The 21,590-nt window shown below is 38.1% G+C and overlaps 1 protein-coding gene across 3 annotated transcripts in view; it reads left to right on the top strand.

Annotated features, from left to right (window-relative positions):
* RBM33 (RNA binding motif protein 33) overlaps window positions 1-21,590 on the top strand; it is a 182,058-nt gene that overhangs the window by 152,289 nt on the left and 8,179 nt on the right. The gene's annotated exons all lie outside the window — the stretch shown is intronic.

Genomic DNA, 21,590 nt, shown 5'->3' with positions numbered 1-21,590 from the left:
GCCAAAGATCGAACAGTTATTGTCTGAGGTGTATGTTAAACCCAGGTCTTACTGTTTCCAAAATCAAAGTTCCCTCTGCAATACCACATTGCCATTTTGGTCGAATTTAGACAGTAATACCACCACTAACATAAAGGTTAAATTTTAATAACTTTTTCATCAGAAATTTCATAACGTAAGTGTTACTAGGTGTATATTCTATGACTTTAAAGGAGTTAAGATGAGATGATAAAATATTAACTAAAAATGTTAGATTGCTGTGAAATAGAAAATGTGTATATGGGGGTCATTTAGGCAGAGGAAAGGGAAGTGGAAGAGAGGAGCATAGAAGACAGAGTCAGCAAGAAGGTAGCCAAGGCAGGGCAGTTTCTGGCTGTGATAGGAGCGAATAGATAGAGATAGAGATATATTTTCAAAGTCTTGGAAGAGACCAGGAAGTGAGGAATGGACATAGAATGTTCTGGCATATCTCCTCCAAATCACATTTTAAAAGATTAAATTACGTTTACCTTTAGGGCTGACTACTAGGCCTCATGAAATGGGGGGAAGGGAGAAGAATCTGGATCTTTGCCTAAAACATCTCCTGATGGTTTTCCCATATCTAAAATTAAAATGATCAAAATAGAAAGTAAATGAGATTAAATGTGTCTTCACAATGTTTAAAGTGTAGATGGCATTGATTATGTGCCTGTCCCTGTACTAGATTCTGGAATTACAAGGACAAAAGCAAAACAATCCCTCCCTCAAGGAGCTGCCATACAGTCATAATAACTGACCAACTATTAGTAAATTCCTGCAAGGATGGATTACTATTTTGAAAGGGTAGAGAAGGTGGATCCAGCATAAGTGCATGAAAGAATTTGAAATGCCACCACGAGAAGGTTAGTTATAAAGACCCTGGTATATAGGAAACACTCTTCTACTCTTAGCACTTCTGGGCTGGGCGTGGTGGCACAGTACTGTAATCCCTGCTAAAAGGGAGGTTGAGGTTAGTTTATAACTTGAGCTCAGAAATTGTTGGCTAAGCTGAGCAGGTGTCTGTAGCAAGTCTGGTGATGACACAGTGAGCCTCTGAGAGCAGTCAACTCCCAGAGCACCTAAGATGGGGCAACCCAGCTGAAGTCAGGAATGAAGCTGGTGAAAGCTCGCTTGCTGATTGATCAGAGGATCAGGCCTGTGAGTGGGGATGCACCTCCAGTCTGGTCAGGATCAGCCTGGTTAACCTGCAGCTGGGCTGAACAGACAGAAGCTGTGCCCTCTGGGGCATTTTTGTCGTATTGCTGCAAATGGCAATCAGCTCTTGTGCTTGACTTGTTTTGTTTTTGCAACAGCTGACTTTGTATGAAGGAGCTTAGTTCTTAGGGATTTTGTTAGTAAATGCATCCCTGTACTTTCACAATCCATTTTTGGGTACACTTTCAGCATGCATATGTGCTTCCTATCTTTCATTTTTGTTCAGAGCTACTGGTCCACTTCACCACAAGCCATTAATGTGCGTGATAGCAAGTGGGGCTTCATTTTTTACTACTGTTAAACATAAAGAACATCCTTTCCTTTCCCTTGTGTCTTTCTTTGTTCCTTCCCCTTTCTTTCCCTCTGCTGTTCAGAGAAGAGGGCTGTCCATGTAATTATCAACTCCATGTTCCTCTTTTTAGTGCCGTTTTGCTTAACAGTTTCTGTTCTGCCCAGTTAGGTAGGAAGTGAATGCCTTAGTTCTTAGGCCGAATACTGATTAGCATGGTTCTTATATAAATTGTGCCCTTGAAGCAGTAGTCTGTGAGCCCTATAGGTATTTTAAAGAATCAGAGAATTGCCTCTGCTAGAAAATCATTGGTGAGTTCCATTCACCTTTGGGATTTCAGGACATATAAAAGTCGAGCTGCCTGATGGCAGGTTCATCTGGTAAAATGTCATCAGGCTAGTCTAAATATCATTCTCCAGAGTGCCTGCTGTTCTCATGTAGTTCCATCCCCCTTTATACCTGATTTTGTTTCAAGCTCAGGATCCCTTTTTCAGGACCTGTGCTTAAAAAAAAAAGTATTTCATATGTTGGGGAGCACATCCCATGTTGAACAAGCTGTATTCCCTAATTGTAGAGGGAACTCTGTTAGTTCTACCTATCTTTTTAAGCCTGATGCTGTGATAGCAGATGGCCCTCCAGATTCCACCTCATGTTACCAAGCCTTGAAGCAGATCAGAGTTTTAATGGGTCCCGAGATCCTAAAGATAGATTAAGATCTCCTATGATGTATCAACTGAAACCAACCACTACCAGTGGAGAACTGAAGTGACAGGTGTGTGATCTGGAGAAACCTTAAAAGATCTTAAAATGCAAACTAATATTTTTACATGCCTCATAACTATGGAGTGTGGCCAAAAAAAAAATCTTCATGTTTTAAGTCAGAAAGATTACAGTAGCTCATTGGATTTAATTTGGTTTAATCTCTTTGTTTAGGGAATCTCTTTTCCCTAAGAAATGAACAAAATTCTACTTTAAGAGCCTAGATAAGAGTTTATCTTCATTATATTCGTGGGAGAGTATGTCTATATTCAGAGGGATGGTCTGAATGATAGGATGTACTTTTATTCACGGGGTTTCCTGAGTGGTGAGTTTTCATTGACCCTGATTCAGCACCAAGTTCCCCTGAATCTAGGGGTTGTTTTTATGGGATTATTGTTATCTGATTTCTTTGTTTCCTTAGTCGACTTTTGCAAGTAATAAACTTTTAGAGAATTCAATAATACCACTTGATAGATGATGGAATTAAAGGACAGAATGGTTGTGATTTATCCAAGGTTACATTTATAGTTAGTGACAGAGTTAGAACAAGGACCCAGTCTTCTGAATCCAAGATCCATCACTCTTTTCACTTTATCACATTGTCTCTTATGGAAATTTATTGATCAACATGCAGTTGCAATTCCATTCCATTGTATTTTAGATCTGTTCAAAAAGTATTACTATATACTAGAGAAGTATTTAAAGACTTTCTCACAATGAATACACTTTCTAAAATAATAACTGAACTTTATAGTCTAACCTTGACTTTATAAAAATAGATTCTAACTTTTGTATATTTGAATTCATCATTCCACATTGACTCTTTTGTTATATCAGTCATTTAAATCTTAGTATCTCTCCTTTCCAAAATAAAAATTTAATTTTTCCACCCATCTCTCATCAACCAACCTAGAATTTAAGTTAGATAAATAATATTTTCCAATCTTACTTTATATAGAAGTGTTAAAAGAACTAGGAACTTTCCATATTTATACGTTTCTTGGGGTTCTTTGCCCCAAGTAATTTGGGGGGGGGCTTATGGGCTATTTTTCGAAGATAATAGGAAACAAAAAACTCTCTTTGAGCGTGCCCAGAAGAGGTCATGAATTATACAATTTGAGGGTTTTATATTTTTTGATTTCTCAGAAAGAGGGAAAAGAGTTTTGCTCATACAGAACAATGCATAGGAAATTGAGAGGCAAAGTATACTTTCATTTTTTTTTTCAAGACTATGAGCTGGTTAATAAAACAACATTACAGTGTTGATCAAATGAAGTGATGTATTATATTTTTATAATTCTAAAGCATGAAAATAAATGTGAATGGTTGCTACTATCATAGTTTTCTTTCTTCCTTTTTATGAGGGGAAAACGCCTGGTTTGAAGATCATATGAAAAAGAATTGATAGTTTAGGGTTCATTAATCATACTGATCATCACTCTTACTCTTTGACACCCTACATATTCTCTGTTATTGAAAAGCAGCCTTATGAAGGGTTTATCTTTGGCTTTTTGCTTTCTGGTTTTAACTACATAATTAAATGACAAAAAACCCCAAGAATCTATTTTGATGGTACATGGCTTTCTTCAGCCTAGTAAAAGAAAAATGCGTTCTTATTGGAGAAAGTGGGGACAGAGCTGGGTTACAGAAACTTCATTCTGCTTCTATTTACCCTTCCCCCTGGGGAATCAGAGGATAGAACTGAAACCAAACCCAGAAAGAGTTATCCCAGCTTATGGCACCATGAACTGACCTCTGTTTGGTGTTAACGGAGCCACTAACAAGACCAAAGATTTATTTCTCTTACCCTCTCACCAAAACCCCAATGTAACAGTAAGCAAAGCAGTTATCTTTTTATTTTCTCCAAGACAGTTGAATTGAAACAAAACCAGAGCATCAAATGGTCTATCAAAACAAACCCAAACAAGTCTCGCCTTCATATTAGTTAGCTGCTGGAAATGGAGGAGGTGCTGGTCTCCACTGAGCCCTCACTGGGTCCTCAGCCCAGCAGGTCAGAGCAATAATCTCGGAGGTTCCTTGGAAGTCTAGCACAGATTTGTACCTTCTAAGTCTGTGCCAGTTACTCGAACTCATGTCATTTGAATGCTGTGAAAGAAGCTGAATTAAATAATACTTTACTTTTAAAAAGTTTAATTAGAAAATTAGAATGTTGGGTAGACTTTAGAAATAGGATTACTTTAATGGGAAGTGTCCATTTTATGAAAACTGATGTTCAAGAATAGATAAAGTTTTATGGGGCTGGTAAAATTGGTTCCAGTAATCTTAAAACTTTTACCTGATTTTTATATGAGGTTTTTAACATTATTTGGAGGAAAAATCATAACTGTAGTAAAATTTTTGTAACTATACGCCTTACTATAAACAAAGATTAATAATATTGAAGGTCAATATGTGTTCTAATAATGAGAATTAATATAGAAAGAAAATCTTCTGAAAGAAAATAGGACGTTAAACTCTAAATTCCAAATTAACTAACCTTGGAATTAATCAATTTTGTGTGTATTTTCCTAGCACCTGTATTTGGAATCCAAAAGACAGAACCTAGTGAAGTAAGTTTTTAGGCTATTTTTAACATGCCGTGCAGCCAACTCTTGATTATCTGAGATAATGGGGAATAGGTGCAAGCATAAATAACTGAGATTGACAATAATCCCAAAACCTCCACTTTGGCCAATATCAGTCTCCCCTCCCACCAAAAAAGCTTTTATCAAAGCTTCAAACAAGTGATGTATTTTCTGGCTTGAATTTCAGCACTTTTTAATTCCTCTGCCCATGTGCTGATTAAGCAGTGAAGCCATCTGAAAGCAAGCATCCAAAGGGGTAAAGAAGGTCCTGAATAATCTGTAACTGGATTATTCTTACATAATCAAAAGTTGACTGTGCAAAAGGCTATTAAGATAATTCCTAGTTCAGAAATATTTCCAAATTTCTATCTATTATACATTATATATGTTCTGGGGTGTCTAGTTGTTAAAACTTAGTTTTTAAAAAGACGTATCATTTAATTCCTCTCTCCTTCCCTCTCTCCTTTTTTTTTTTTTTTTTTTTTTTTTTTTACTTTACTGGGAAATTCTTCATTAATTAAAAAGTCTACAGAACTTTGTCCAGGTTTGAAGAAATATAAAATAACATAACTTAGTCTGGCTTTTAGGGTCTTATATACCCAGTTCTCTCTCTTTTTTTTAAAGTAATCCTTTATGCTGAGAAGTTTTTTCTTTTCCATTAATTACACTTTCTGTGGTGTTTGATGTAGATTTAATATTTGGGTTTTTTTTTTTAATGTACTAGCAAAAGCAAGTGGCTTTCATTAGGCCATGTGTTGATGTATTCATTTGATATATTAAATGTTTCTGTTCAGAGTACTTTCAGAGTACATTTAGTAATTTTATTATTGCTTCTGTATAGTCAACCTTGTAAACAAAAAGGGCTTCTAAATCTATCATGCCTTTTTTAACACAAAATTTGCATTTGCTCACATTATAGTAGAAAATATTTTTCGTGATAGGCTTGCTGAAATTATATTGGAGTAGAATTGTTCTATATTAAACCCATTTAATAATAAAATACTGTTAAAATAGCTAAAATTTTCCTAATGGATTTCCATCAGAGTTTGTGATTTTTATTGATATAAATATAGTCAAGTTTAAGTGCTTGTTCACATTTTCCGTGGTTGCTTCTTAACTCACAGCCACCACTATCCCAGTTAGCTATGTACTGACTCCTCTGATAACCTTTGACCATTTCCCCTTAAGGTATCCTCATCACACCCTGTCCTTTTCCCTCCCATAGTACTTACTGCTTTTGAATGGAGCTTTGAGGGCTTCTTACCCAAGTTATTTCATGACTAAAGGTAACTTGAAGAGGAACTGTCAGTCTCTAGGGCCATCTCTTGAACTTCCCCACATTGATAAACAGTATTTAATTAATTTAAACAGTATTTAATGAGAAGGTATTAGTTCTTGTTAGTTTGACCCCATTAAGAATTCCCAGTGAATTTTCTTAAAAGCTAGAAGGGTGAAATCAGAGATGGGCCTTAATTGTTTTACCTTCTCCCCGTCTCTGTTTTGTGAAGTCCTTTCACTCTCCACCTGTTCTTAGGAACTTGTCCTCTAACTATCCCCCAAATCCAATGTCATTCTGGCCTACTTTTCCTTTCCAGTTGACCTTCTGGAGGAAAAAAAAAGCAGTGTATCGTCCATTGTTTTAAATGATCTATTCTATTAGTTAATAAAGACAAGGCATTTATGTGTAAAAATTCAGATGGAGTCACAAATATTAAGGAGATGGATGTAGCCTAGTTCAGAGTTTACTGCATCGTTTTACGTTGACTCTAAGCAGTATAGAGGTATTTGTCTAAGTCATCACATTCATCAACATTGTGTTAAGATTTTCTGTGGCTAAATATAGCTTCTTCTTTTTTCCCTAATTGGTTGTGACAGGAGGCTGGAGCCTAAAACATTGGGAGAGTGCCCTGCAGTAGTTGAGACAAAGAATCCTAACGTGGTTGTGAGGATCAGTTATTAGCTAAAGAGCTGAAGATGGCGAGCTCAGGAAGGGGAGAGCAGAGCAGCCAGAGAGAGGACTGGCAGAGTGCAGCTGATTTCCACATTTACTCTCAGAAGTTCAGATTTTCTTTTTTTTTTTTTCTTGGAAGAAAAAAACAAACCTTTGTGTTTTATCCCTTCAGTGAGCTAAACTAGTATATATATTTTCATGTAAATATGCCAAATACGAGGAAATGTTGTAACGTGAGGACAGAGTATTTGCTTTGTATAATTTATCTTACTTACGAAGTCCTTTGTGGATACTTTTAAAATAATTTGCTCCAAGTTTTCTTAGTACACCGTAACATTGTCTTTGGGATTTCTTTATTAGTACCAAGAAAGATTTGAAAACCTAACGAAGCATAGCTCTGAATTTATTGGCTATAAACATGGTGCTATCCAAGAGTGAACTTAGAAGTTCAGAAATCCTGGTTGGACAGTGATTTGATTTGTTTGTGCCCTTGGTTTAAAAATAAGTTTTCTATCCAAAACAGTTGGAAAATCCTGAATGGCTAAGGTTTTTGTAGCACTCTTTGTTGTAAAGGGTTGTTACAAATAAAAACATGATAAAATGACCTGCTTCTCTTATATGATTACAACAAAGCCCACAAAGGGTAAGAAAAATAAGCTACTTGTTAGCATTTTTTTAAATGTATGCTTTTTTTTTTTTTTTAGTGAGGGATGCTCTAAGTTTTAATTGGTCAAGATGATATTTCATTTGTGACTATTAAGATAGCAAAAAAAGTTCAGTTTCTAAGAGCAGAATTTATGACTATGTTGAACAAATGTTAAATGAGCTAGTTCCACACTGCCCTATGTCACTATTTTTAAAACAAAGGTACAATCTAGGGTTCTGGTTTTTTCCCCCAAAACTTATTTTTTTTAAACAAGAAAAAATGTATTTAAAATGGGCAGGTTTTTTTTTCTACTAGTAAAATAATATATATTTGTTTACATACCTATTTATAATTATTAGCTTCTTTTCCCTTCCCCTTTTGCTCTAGGTTTTAATTTTTTTTTTTTTAGAATATCTAAAGTCTGCACCTGTGATTTACAAGCAAAAACTTTGTGGCTGTTTAACAGTGACATGTTTTATTCATTTTGTTTTTTCCTAGTAGAAATAATTTCTCACAGAGGGCCAAGTAGTGACTAATTTGCAAAGTCAGCCTACTTTTGTAATTTTGCCATGGCAAATGCCATGTAAATGATAGAAATTCTTTATTTTCTCTTGATCATTGTTTCTCAAAATGGGGATCATCCCTTCAAAGAGAAGTTGCTAGGAGGTTGTGAACACTAGCTCCTTGCAGCCTCCTGTGCGTGAGTTCCTGCCTATTAGGGCCTATCTACTCCCAGTCTTAGAGCCTACTTATTCTTGGTACCAACTACCTCTGCCAAAATGCTATCCTCAGGCAACCACAACTGCTTCTGGCTGTTCCTTCTCTGTTCAGGGTGGTGAGTAGCATAGAATATGGTATTCCTGGGCTTTTAATTTATTTTTATTTTGATGGGTTTAGTGGGGTGTGGAATGTTTCCTTAGTAGTAGATACAGATGGGCAAAGTTTGAGAAATGCTCTAAATTAGTGATTGTTACAATAAAATATGTTTTTAAGTGTTCCACAGTGCTACCTTCAAATTAGTGCCGATAAATGAATGGATAAGGTGAGAGTATCGAGTCAGAAAATAGACTACAACTTATCCAAAATTAAACAATCAGGAAGTCATTTAAGCAGACTCATTCCCTCTCCACTCCCCACATTAACACACACACACACTCTCTCTCTCTCTCTCTCTCTCTCTCTCTCTCTCTCTCTCTCTCTCTCTCCCTCCCTCCCTCCCTCCCTCTCTCTCTCTCTCTCTCTATTGTACACTAATAACTGATGTACATAATGATGGAAGATACCAAAGTGCCCTTTGAGCCTTCAAAAAGAAAGGTTGAATTATGTTTCATGTAGTTTTAAAGTTTATTTTTACTGTATGTTAATTTAAAAAATATATTAATGATCCCTCAATGGGAGCAATACTAATTCTTCTTAACAGAATTTTCTACTTCCCAACCATTTTGAATAAGCAGGTATTTATTGTATAGAACTTCAATTGTAATTTTCTCAGCTAATTGAAAAAAAAAAGTTGAAACCTTTTAGTGTAGTTTCTGCAGGTATATAAAATTTTTTTCCTTTATAACTGACACCAAAGTGATGGGATAAGCATGGGGGATCCTTTTTAACTTTGTTCTTTCTGTTTCCTTGAGGCTTCTCATTTTCTTTCCTCTAGGTTATGCCACTCTTAAATGTTGCCAGAGGTAACTAAAATGTGGTGGTGGTGGTGGTGGGGGGTGGAGATTTCTTTACCCTCAGATTGTTGCCAAAGATGATATAAATCTGTCTCATTGGTCTCAGTAAACCCCAGCAGAGCCACTCTGTTCAGATTTTGATAAATTGGACACTATGTAGAATCTGTGTTTTGAAGGAGGCTGATTTACTCAGGTTTTCCATAAACTAGGTATACCTTAGAGTATAGCTCACTTATTTCAGAAACAGAGTGTTAAGCAGTAGGGACAGTTTGGCTCCTGTAAGAGGGTTGTTTTCTTGAGGTAGTGAGGTGTTAGTGCTAGCAAAAGAAGTGGTGTTCAAGACATCAAAATTGCTTTAGTCTTTTTGTAAACTTTTATTGTTGCCATTTAAAAAACAACAAGCAAAAAGCACAGATTGGATTTCTAAAGTAAATGGGACTAACTTGCCCTAAGTGTAGGAATAAGCTTAGACTCTTAATATCATGTAAATTATCCTGAAATTACACAGAATTATAGATTGTGAGGATCTTCATGGCTAATAGTGATGAAGTTTAGCATATAAGTGAATGATTGTGCAGACTATAATTGGGATCATTGAATATAAATTCAAAAGGCTACTAACTAAAGTGGCATTCACTTTTAAGCATTTTACTACTTATGTTAGTATAATAAACTCTCAGAAATCATCTGGAAAGGTGGTGTCTCTGAAAAATGAAATGTAAATCAGGACAAAATTCAAAACCATTTGTATCCTTTTTCCTCTGGAATACTCATAAGCAGGCCTGCTTGCTTTTTTTCCCCTGAACTTGTTAGTATTTTAATTCCTAACTTCAGTTTCACTACAAGGTATTGTTGACCACATCTCCTCAGTTATTCCAGATGGGCCATTTAAAATATTTGTTATGGTTAAAATAAACAGACTCTAAAATTTGCCTCAGAAATCATGCTGTGTCACATGGCTGTCCAATTAGGGGCAAAGGGCTTTAGTCAGTTTTTCTTTTCACGTTGACATTCTTGTCAAATTCACTTGCCTCTGTTCCTACCAAAAATCAAGAGTAATTTTTAGTGAAGGGGGGGGAAAAGACCAGGAGAAGAGAGAGCTCTGGAGGAGGCTCAAGAACAGTTAAGAACTCCCTAGGCCATAATATTTAAAAAGTGTCTGAAAAAAGCTATTGGTATCAATGTCATTGGTTACATGAAACGTGAGGATCTTGCTCTTCCCTCTCCCATTTAAAAAGAAGTTTAAGGGATTTTTTTCTGTTGACTCAATCCTCTCCTCCACCCCCTCCCCCAGTTGATTGAAGTTAAACCTTTTTACATAATGAATAATTAAGTTGTCTCCTTTTCATCTAACAGTTATTATTGAATGTCATAAGCCTTCATTTTATAGTAGGTGCTTGGTCAGCCCAAGAAAATGAAATAATCTGTGAAATTTAGGCTAGGAGAAATGAATTCATGATTAGGAGCTTAATTGTTTTATTTCATTTGTTGTTTTGGGTTTTGTTTTTTGTTTTGTTTTGTTTTGTTTTGTTTTGTTTTTTGCCAGAAAGAGAAGCATAGTAGTTTAAACTCAGGTTTTATATTACCCATGTATTAAAAAAAAGTAATGTGTATTGAGAGGGCATGAGACTAGACTATGAGCCCAACCCTGCCACTGCCTGGCTCCTTAGCCTGGAACAAGTCACTTCTCTCTGGGCTTCAGTTTCTTCATCTAGTTAGTAGACATTTATTAGGTGCCTTTAGCGTCTGTTATTTGGAAGGCACTCGGGGATACAAAGAATGAAAAACTACCTAATGCCTTCCATCAAGGAGCTTAGTTTATTAGAGAATGGACCAAGGGGGCAGACCAGCATCTCCAAGGACCATTTGAACTCTGAGAGTCTGCAGCATTCACTGGGAGATCATAAGATAACTTTTTTCTTGTTGGTCTCTTAATTGAGAATTTTGCATATTGTTGTCTAAGATAAATTAACAAACACTGTTGCTGCTTTTGAACTTGGTGTTTACCTAAAAGCACTAGCTACAATGATGTGTCTAAGCCACTGCTAAATCCTGGAGCAACAGAGACATTGAAAAAAATCCTGCCAGAAGAAAAAGAAAATTAAAACACAAGTGAAAAGTGAGATGAACTGTGAGAGGGGAAAAAAAAACACTTGAAAATGAGAGTAGCAGTGGGAGACCTACCTATTAGGTAAAATTGATTTGAATTTGATCCTTACTCATTAACACCAGCTGAGAAATAACAGAATTTCACATTCTCCACTGCCCTCATGTGGTGGCCAGAAGGAATAGCACCCTTGGGTTAAAACAGTCCAAATGCCACTGAAATGAGTTATGGTCTTTTGTGGAAAGGAATAATCTGGAAGCTTGGCAGTTGCCTCAAAAGAGAATATGGCTTCTGAATCCTGAGGACCATAGCAGAGGTCTTCTCTGAGAGAGAAAGAATTCATTGTTTTATTAAAGGAACCACAGTTGATTTTACTTTATGTGATATATCCTCCTCACAACTTTTCATTTCTTAGAAAGGAAAAGAAAGCTTGGTGGTGTTGTGTTGATTTTAATTTTAAAGTAAGTGAATGAAGGAACTAAAAAACAGCCCTTTGTTCCCTTTTCTACCTTCATTAATTACTTGTATTGCTTTTTTTATATTGGTGACATACTCTAGAAAAATTAAAAACCATTTAATTTTTGATTGATGACCAATTTCTGAATTATCAGTGCTATTTAACTTAGAAATCTTTAAAACTTTTTATTTCTATGTAATGACTTATAGAAGCAGAAAAAGTCAATTTTATACATGGTGAGTTGGGAGAATGTTTTAGTATTTTTAGATCTCTTCTAGTCATGGTTATTGATAGGGTTTCTAGGGTTATTAAACCTAATATGCTTATTTTTGTACAATGAACTTCTTTATAACAGTTTCCAAAGGACCAAACATTTTTAGCCTTGTGTTTCCTTGTTTTAGCAAGTTGTTTGCTGAGGCTTTAAAATGATATGTTACATCCGTAAAATCTAAACAAGGGCATGTGGTAATAAAGTTTGTTATGAATTTAATATTTCTATCAGTCGTTTTTTTCTTCCATTACAAACTTGAGACAGCAAAATTATGATTTACACTCCCCCCCCCCAAAAAAAAAAAAAGGAAAGAAAGAAAATACCATATCTAACACAGGGACATTATTAATGAGATTTTTTTTTTTAAACAAAGTTTAAATCAGTGGATCTTTTAAAAAATCAAGGCACTGTGCCTAGTTTTGTACCTCCCCTGACTCTTGACTTCACAGTTAGGTGAACATGGTGTTTTACATACAAATATAGTTATAATTGAAATTCCTCACCCTGTTGATTGGGATCAGTCAGCCTCATACAGTAGTTCTACTGACTGGTTCCCTTTCCTTCCCCTAACCCTTCCTTGAGGCTTGTGAAGATGAACCTGGGGAGTGTAGTCAGAAGGCATTTGACTGTCCCACCTCCACTCCTATGTCCACACATCATGCCTCCATTGGAACCTTTACAAAAAAAAAAAACATAGCCCTGTTTCCACCAAAAAGATTGGAGACTTGTAACTCCTTTTTTCCCTAAAATGCTTTCTTCATTAAATATATGTAATATTGATGTTTTGATAGATTCTTTAGACCTTATTTAACCTTCCTCATCTCCTTAGTGATTCAGTGGTACCTCAATTTAAGCACACTTTATATATGAAAATCCTGGTTTTCAAAAAGTGCAGTAAGTAGTGATTAATTGCTTTAAAAGGAGATACACAATAAGATTGCTCTTATTATAAGCAGGCTGTCCATACGTGTTTAAATCTATTTACAAAAAAATTTAGTTTCATAACCAACTTTTTAGGAACCCATCTTATGGCGTAAGGCAATATTTTCCTGTCATTTGACTCTTATGACCTGAAAAAAAGTGCCAAAGACTATACGCTGCATTGGAGTTGAGTGCCTACCCTCTTTTCGCAAATTATTTAGTTTAAAGTAGCTCTGTGGGAGGAAAGGTTTTATACATAAATGTGACTGGTCTCTCAGGCATGTCCTTTGAGTTTCTCCTGTCTTGGGCATGAATTCATACAAACCCTTCCACATTTTTACTTGGGCTTCCTTTGAGTAATTGCTCATGTTTACAAGACAGAGAATGTAGATGTAGTCCGTAGCTGTGAAACTGAGCAAAGCCTCCTGGCTGATGAAACTAGTCAGTGAAATTTGAATTAATAGCATTTATGAACAGCAGTGAAATCTAATATTAAAAATGTAAGTCATATACTAGAAGACTATTCAGAGCATGGAGGTCAAATTCAGAGCGTGGACGTGAACACATTTGTACATATGTGCATATATTGTATGATTAAAGTAATACTGTTTTGTAACACACAAGGACTTACACATTTTACACTTTAAATGATTATCTTTCATTCTCTGCATTGAGAAACCATAAACTTTTAGTCGGTGTTGTTGACTGAGATATTTTTTATACTTGTACTTTGGAATTGGCTTACATTCTTCATTTCCAGTCTTTCAAATACCATCAGTGAATTTGAATACCATCAATGGTTGCAGGTCTGCTTTGTTCAATTCAGCGGACATTTGATCAACCACCTACTATCTGCAAGGGAGTGCTAGGGTTACAATGAAAAAAAAACAGTCCTTGCCCACAAGGGAATTTACATTCTGCTGGGTGAAGGGTGTATTTCAGTCATGCCAAACAGTGCCCTGAGTCAAAGCCAAGTCTTTGTACAAAAAGTCTGCAATCCATCAGGACCCAAAATGGGTTTATAAAAAGTTCATTGAGAGCTGGAATATGGAGGAGACAAATGTCAACAGACATTAAGTGCCTACTCTAAATACCCTCCTTTTGGGTCATGGAGAATTGCTTGATTGACCTCTTGCATTGATTCTACAGGAACAATACTATTAATGTCAACAATAAAACACACCTTGTGGTTTTGCTAGCTATCATTTATCGGGAATTAGAGAGATTATGATTTTTCCATTGTAGAGTTGGGTGTTTTGTTTTTAGATCATATTAGAAAGTCCCAGTTTCCTAACCAGTTAATGTTTTCCCCAAAACTACTACTTTTGGCCAGTTTCCCTTGAAAGATCACTTCTCTGTGAGGTCTTCTTTTCAGCCTGCATAGACCATTCATTAAAATCCATCGGTGGTCAGAAAGCATGGAGGCTCAGTGGAGAGATGCCCAGATTCCAGAGAGCCCAAGAATCTCAGTTTGAATCCCACCTTCACCATTTATTGATTGAGTGACACCACCCCTCCAGGCTCTAGTCTCCTTATCCATAAAGCAGGGAGGGTTGGACTGGATGGCCTCTTGCATCTCTTATGACTAAATTTCTGATCTTGATGCCGTAAGTAGAAATGTAAATGGAGAATTTTGCCGTGTAAAAAAGAATTACAAAGCATTAAAACAACAACTGGCATCACAGACACACAAGCTAACAGAATGCAGAATGATTTGTTTGAAGATCAGGGCAGCTCTGTCAAAAACAATTCAGATTTGTGCAGTAGCTTGTAAACCCCTAAAGAATAACGTCAGTATCGTCCACATGACACCTTCCCATCTTTTTTGTGGCCCAACAAAAACACGATGATTGGTGAGGCAAAAAGATTTGATCCAGACGCAGGCCTGGGAAAATGACTCAGCTCTGACTGGAGATCGGGTTCTCTGGTTTTCCCCACATTCTATGAAGCTGCCTACCCATTTCTGAAACTTAAGAGTGGTAGTCTTAGCCAGGTCAGGTATTCTTTTCCTAGCATTCTGTAATTTGCAAGAGATTGAAATCAGATATAAAGCATGTGGTGATAGAATCACAATCTGGAAATGAAAGGGTCCTCAGAAGTCACGAAATCCAAGCCCCTTACTTTACTGGGGCTTCCTGAGACAGAGCGACTGGCCCAGGATCACATAGATCACCTCTTGACTCCTCATCAGTGCTTTTTCTCTTAACACACTACAAAACACTTTCTAACACATCTTTTTCCTATCTTTGAATGTTAATGTACTCTTTTGACAGCTTTTAAACTACCACATCTTTAAAATAAATTTGTGATTTAGTGAAACAAAAGAATAAAAACTGACCAAGTCATATCAATGAATTTTATCTGTCTTATTTGATTCATTATGATTCGAAGGTAATACTAGTATTCTAAGGTCTCTATGGAAGAGTACATCCTTGAAAACTTGAAGCACTTACTAAGCACCTATAGTGTGTCAGGCACTGTGCTAAGCATTTTGAAGGTGTCTCATGTAATCCTCACCACAACCTTGTGAAGTAAATATTACTCCATTTTACAGATGGAAAAACTGAGGCAGACAGTGGTTAAGTGACTTGTCCAGAGTCATACAGCCATTAAGTACCTGATGCCAGATCTTCCAGCTCACTCCAGGCCCAGCACCATGGTGCCACCAAGCTGCCTCCTCCCAAGGGGTGTTGGGCACTGATGATACAAGGCTGGGAAAGTAAACATTCCTTGACTTTGAGCATTGGGGGAAGCTGGAGACAGAGATGTGCAGGACCAGATAGAGTGATGGGTGAGGCCAAAGCAGAAGTTTGACAAAGTCTAAGAAAACTTGAAGGAGAAAACACTCCCAGGCCATATTAGAGAAAGCTTCGTGAAAGAGAGACATCTGACAGGCTGAGATGGGGAGGATCTGAATTCCAGCTTGGGAGAGGTGGACAGAGGTAGGAAATGACAGGATGTGATCGACCTCCACCCACACAAATATGAACCTTCTAGTCCACCTGGAAAGTAGGGTGCTATGGAGGGAGGGGCTAGTGCACAATAAAGCTGGCCATTCACTCCAGGGCATCTGGAGCCTGATTTGGGGATTATCTTACGTGGAAGTCTGAGCAGCTTGTATGTTATTCTGTAGACATAGGTGGTGTTTTTGAAGCAGGAGAATAAAATGATTAGACCTGTGGATTGGAAAGATTATTTTGGCAGCTGCATGACAGACATGTGAAAGGAGAGAGTCAGTAAATGAGCATTTATTAAGCATCTGCTGTGTGCCCGCAAAGAAAGGCAAAAAACATCCCCACCCCTCAAGGAGCTCATATTCTAATGGGAGGAGACAGCATGTAAACACCCAGGATCTTACAATGTCTGTGCAGAGTAAATGGGAGGTAATCTCAGAGGAGAAAGTGCTAGCAGCCAGAGGAACTTGAGAAAGGCTTCCTACAGAAGGGAAGATTTGACTTGAGTCTTGAAGCCAGGGAAACTAAGAGGCAGAGGTGAGGAGAGAAATCATTCCAGACATGTAGAAGAGTTATTGCAAAAGCAAGGAGAGAGGAGATGGAGCATCACATGGGAGGAACAGCTAGGAGGCTGGTGTGGCTGCATTGTAGCTATTCCAGGAATGGAGGGGAATCAAGTTTAAGAATTAGATTAGAAGGGTGGAAGGGGCCAGATGACAACAAGCTTTAAATGCCAAATAGAAGACTTCAGATTTGATCCTGGGGACTATAGGGAACTCTAGGGGTGGGGGGGGGGGGGAGTGTGGTGGTGCCATGGTTAGAACTATTTTTTAATCACTTTTTCAACTGAATGAGGATGGATTGGAGTAGAGGGAGACTTGAGGCAGGGAAACCAGTTAAAAGGCTATTATAGAAGTCTAGACAAGAGATAACAAATGATGGGTATACTGGCAAATGTTTAACAACTGTTTCTCCCCACCAAAAACAAATACACATGACACTCAAGGTTAATCTACATTATTAGCTTTTTCACTATCATTTTATTAAGTCTAGACAGTCAAATTTATAGCATTTGATGATTTCAATCTCACAGCAAAAATTTAGCAATTGGCTCTCAAAAGCCAGTGGAAGCCAGCTCCAGCACATCCTTATGAGGGCCTGAACTGGTGGTGTGACCGTGTGAGTGGAGAGATCTATGTGAGGGATGTAGTGAAGGTAGAAAGAACAGACTGTGGCAATGGATCAGGTCTGTGGAATGGGAGAATGACACTGACGTTGGGAGCCTAAGAAGGTGGTAGTGCCCTCAGTAGTACTGGAGAATTTTGGAAGAGGGGAAGATGGGGGCCTGGAGCTGTTTTGGACAAAGTGAATCTGAGGTGCATATGGGCCAAAAATCTGTGGCTTGTGACTAACTCAGGAGAGGTCGGGTATCTAGATTGGCAAATCACCTGCAAAGAGATGATAATGATTGGGAGTTAATGAGATCACCTTCTGAGTGTAAAAAGAGAAGACCTAGAGCAGAGCCCAGGAAACATCTGCTATTAGTGGGTGGGACAGTAATGAAGGACTAGCAAAGGAGACTGAGCATCATGAAAACCTCCAGAGGAAAGAGTGTCGTGGAGGCAGTGATCTTTGGAGTCCACGGCTACAGAAAAGCTGAAAGAAAAGGCCATGAGACTTGGCAGGAGATCATTGATGATGGAGAGAATAGTTTCAGTTGGAGGAGGATGAGAGGAGAGCAGGAGTGTGCACTGGGTGTGGGTGGTGAGGGGAGCAAAGATACAGGGGATGGTACACAACTGAGGCAAGGACCCATTTAGGAAGCTTTCATCACAACACAAGAGACTGTGAGGACCTGAACGAGGTTGATGTCCTTTGGAGTGGAATGCTTGGTAAGAAGGTTGGTGTGGAAGTACATTGACAAGGTGGTCAACCGTTAGGTTACAGGAGGGAGGGAAGACTTCTGAGTCAAAAGCTTTGAACACAGGTGTGGGTGGCTGGGACAGCCATGTGGCACAGTGTATAGAGTGTTGGACTCGGAGTCAGGAAGACCTGAGTTCACTTCCTACCTCAGACCCTTTGGCTTTGTGACCTTGGCCAGGTCACCCTCTCTCAAGTTCTCCATCTGTAAAATGGGGTAATGATAGTACCTGCTTTGTAGGGTTAATAAATACTTTGCAAACCTTAAAAAGGGGGGTAGGGACTGGACCTGTGATTTCATTACAAAAATGAATTCCCAGATGAGGAATTCCTTCCTTGAATAATTCAGGTTCTCACTTTTCCTGCAATTTACAGTCTTAGAGATTTACCTAGCTGAGAGGTGTCAAATAGGGCCATATTCAAAGGCAGCATTCCAAGTGAGGCCTAACCAGATTGAAATATAATTAGGTGGGGCAGCTAGATGGCACAGTGGACACAGCACTGCCTTGGAGTCACGAGAACCCAAGTTCAAAACTTGTCTCATACTAGTTGTGTGACCCTGGGTCACTTAACCTCAGTTGTCTCCTTCCCCTCAGAATGTAACTGGGAAACATTTAACAAATGCTTAATGCCTTTGTGACTCTGTAAATCATTTTATTTCTCTGGTCCTTAGCTCCCTTGTCTAAAGGGGTTGAACTGTGCTGTCTTTCAGCTCTCAATTCTCTGCTTCCAGATTTGGCTTTCAGGAGAGGTTGGAAGTAGAAGTCTAGATTGGGAATCCCCTCTGTAGAGTGAGCAGTCAGACTCTGGGAAGCAAGAGAACCAAAGGGAGGACTGCAAGATGAAACAGACAAAGGATCCCCTTTTTTTCCAACTGAACATAGTTATAAAATAGGATTTGTTCCTATAGGAGTGTGTGGGGTTTTTGTTTTCAAAAGTGTGATGGAAGGATTGCTCTATTTGGAATCGAGGCCTGTGAGTCTCAGCTATGCTTCTTGCTACCTCTGTGCAGTCTTCTGCTTCCTCATTTGTAAATCTAGGAGGTGGCACTGGGTGATTTTGGAGGCTCCATCCACATTTCAATCTATGATCCTAAGTTCCCGACGCACCTTGGCAACGTCATAGTAAAGTGAAGAGGATCCTTTCACAAGAAGATGTTTTAGGAAAGGGACTGACTTTAGGGTTCCATTGATATAGGGAATTAGTGGGTGAGGAAGAACCCCACCCAGGCATTTCAGCATTGGCCCCACAACTGGTAGAGTTAGAGTTGCCCAGAGCTTTAAGAGGTTAAGGGGCTTATCACCCCCTATATGTGTCAGCAGCAGGACTTGAACCCAGATTTTCCTGGCTCTGGGGCCACCTCGGAACTGCCTTTAGAAGCCACCTTTTCAAAAGTGTCAGAATGTTAATATTCAAAATAAAACTGCTTATGACTTGACACAGCCGTGGATAGCAATAGCACTACCCGATGCCCACAGCTTGCTCCTCTTGCGTCTGTTACAAACTGAAAAGAAAGGTATTTGCCCATCCTCAGGCATCCCAAAGAATTTTTTCCTCTTTCTCCTTTACCTTTCTCTCCCACTCCCCCACCCCCTTCTTAAGTTTCATGGTGTTTTTACCAGTTTGGCAAGTAAGAGGAAGTAGAACCCCGTTTGCATTTAGAGGTTTTGCTTTTCTGAAGTCAAAACCATTTCTCCTTATGTTTTTTTTTTCATTGAGTCCATATTCTTCTTTAGCCTCGATCGGCCCGTATGCAGACAAGACCTGGGATTCCCCGAGCAAGAACATTTTCTACAAATGGGGGAGGGGAAGAAGATTAATTTTCATGTCTCCCAGCTTGTTTCCCTGACCCAAAATCCTAAGGTTATGGAGGCATTTGCATCACACTTGATTCTGCTACTAGGCATCCAATTTACTTGTGAAAGGATTTCGTCTTTGATAGTGTTAAACTTGGAATCAGTTACCTGATTTCAGAATCTGTCTCTCTGACAGGTACTAGCTGTGACCATGACCTCTCTGAACCTCAGTTTCTTCTTTAAAATGGGAATAATAATAATATCCATAGTGCCTGCCTCATGGAGTTGTAAGAAAATGAGATAAAAATATTCTACCAGCTTTAAAACACCATGTAAATATCAGTTATCATTCTATTAAATATCCAAATATTATCAAATGTATTACTTGCAAAATATATACAATTAAGACATTCCCTGAAACAATTCATAAAAATCAAGTTATGTACTGAAAATCACACCAATATTTTGATTTATTAAGAAGTGTTTCTGAAGGGAGGGAGGAAGGGAGAAAAATTTGGAACTCAGAATCTTACAAAAATGAATGTTGAAATCTATCTTTACATCTAATTAGAAAAAAAATAAAATGCTATTAAGTGGCTGGGGGAGGGGTGGAAAGGAGGAAATGTTTCTTTTCTGCTCCACAGTAAGAAATGATTATTTACCAAAATGTGTTTATATGTTTGTAACTTTTAGGAACCTTGACTAAATAATTTAATTTTTTTAAGGCAATGAATATGTTCTTACCTTAGTGGAGACAATTAGTCTGTTAATAATTTTCAGTATAACTGATCGGCCAACAAATTTCTTAATCCAAGTATATTTCAGTGTAACAGAGTACTGGAACTACCCTTTGGACCTTTCAAGTTCAGGGAATCTTAAAATCTGCCTTGCTTTTAGTTAGAGTAACATGCATTGAAAAGTTGGCTGTTAGGGGTTCTGGTGTTAAGCAGGTCTGGCCATATTCATCTGTTTTTATTATGAGGAAGATAACTTACTGAACAGTTATTTGGTGCGTTTCCACTTGACTATTGCTACAGATAATATAGAATTATATCCCAGGATTTTAAACAAAGACTAATACAGCAAGAGTGGAAATAGAATTTATTTGCTTTCCAGTACATCTCACCATACACATGAAAATCTGCAGTACCATTATGAGATAATTTGTCATTAGGAATAAAGATGGAAACTATTAAGTCCTTGATATAAGGCACTCCCGAATGAGGAAATACCTCTGCCGGGGCAGCTTGGCACTTGCTATAGGAGAAAGTTGCTTAGTTTTTTACTGAGGTATTTGACCAGAGTCACACAGCCACTAAGTGTAAGAGGCAGAGCTCCCAAGCCCTACCTAAAGCTGGCTCTCTACTCAGTACAGCATACTGCCTTCTGGTTTATAAATTAAACAAAATGAAAACATAACATTGATTGGTTGCGTTTATCAAAACAATTAAGTACGTACAAAGCTCAAAAAACAATGAACCTCTCAGGTTGGCTGTGTTGACTCAAAACCAGCACCATTGGTTTTCCTCCATACACATGTGTGTCCTGAGTTAAATGCTGCCAATAAAGGCAATGGGGCAGGGTGGATAGAATGCTAAACTTGGAGTCAAGAAGACCGAGGATCATATTCAGCCATAGACATACATATACTAGGGGCAGCTAGATGGCGCAGTAGATAGAGCACTGGCCCTGGAGTCAGGAGGACTGGAGTTCAAATTTGGCCTCAGATACTTAAACTTAGCTGTGTGACCTCAGGCAAGTCACTTAACCCCAGTTGCTTTCTCCCATCCCTCTCTCCCCACAAGGGGGAAAAAGAAAACAAAACAAAACACCATACATGTACTGGCTGTGTGTCCCAGGGTAAGGCCTTTAATCTCTCTGTGCTGTAGGTAGGTGGCCCTCCCAAAGTACAAGTTACAGAAAAGGTGCAGATACCGAGTTGGTAGTGGGAGTTTCCTAAACCAGTGAGATCACAGATCAAACAACAACAAAAAACCCATGAAAAAAACAAAAACCCACAGAGCCTTT

The sequence above is a fragment of the Trichosurus vulpecula genome, chromosome 5, assembly GCF_011100635.1.
Source record: "Trichosurus vulpecula isolate mTriVul1 chromosome 5, mTriVul1.pri, whole genome shotgun sequence".
In the NCBI taxonomy this organism is placed as follows: domain Eukaryota; kingdom Metazoa; phylum Chordata; class Mammalia; order Diprotodontia; family Phalangeridae; genus Trichosurus; species Trichosurus vulpecula.
The sequence above is the reverse complement of the archived record's forward strand: the minus strand, read 5'-3'. Positions and strand labels throughout refer to the sequence as shown.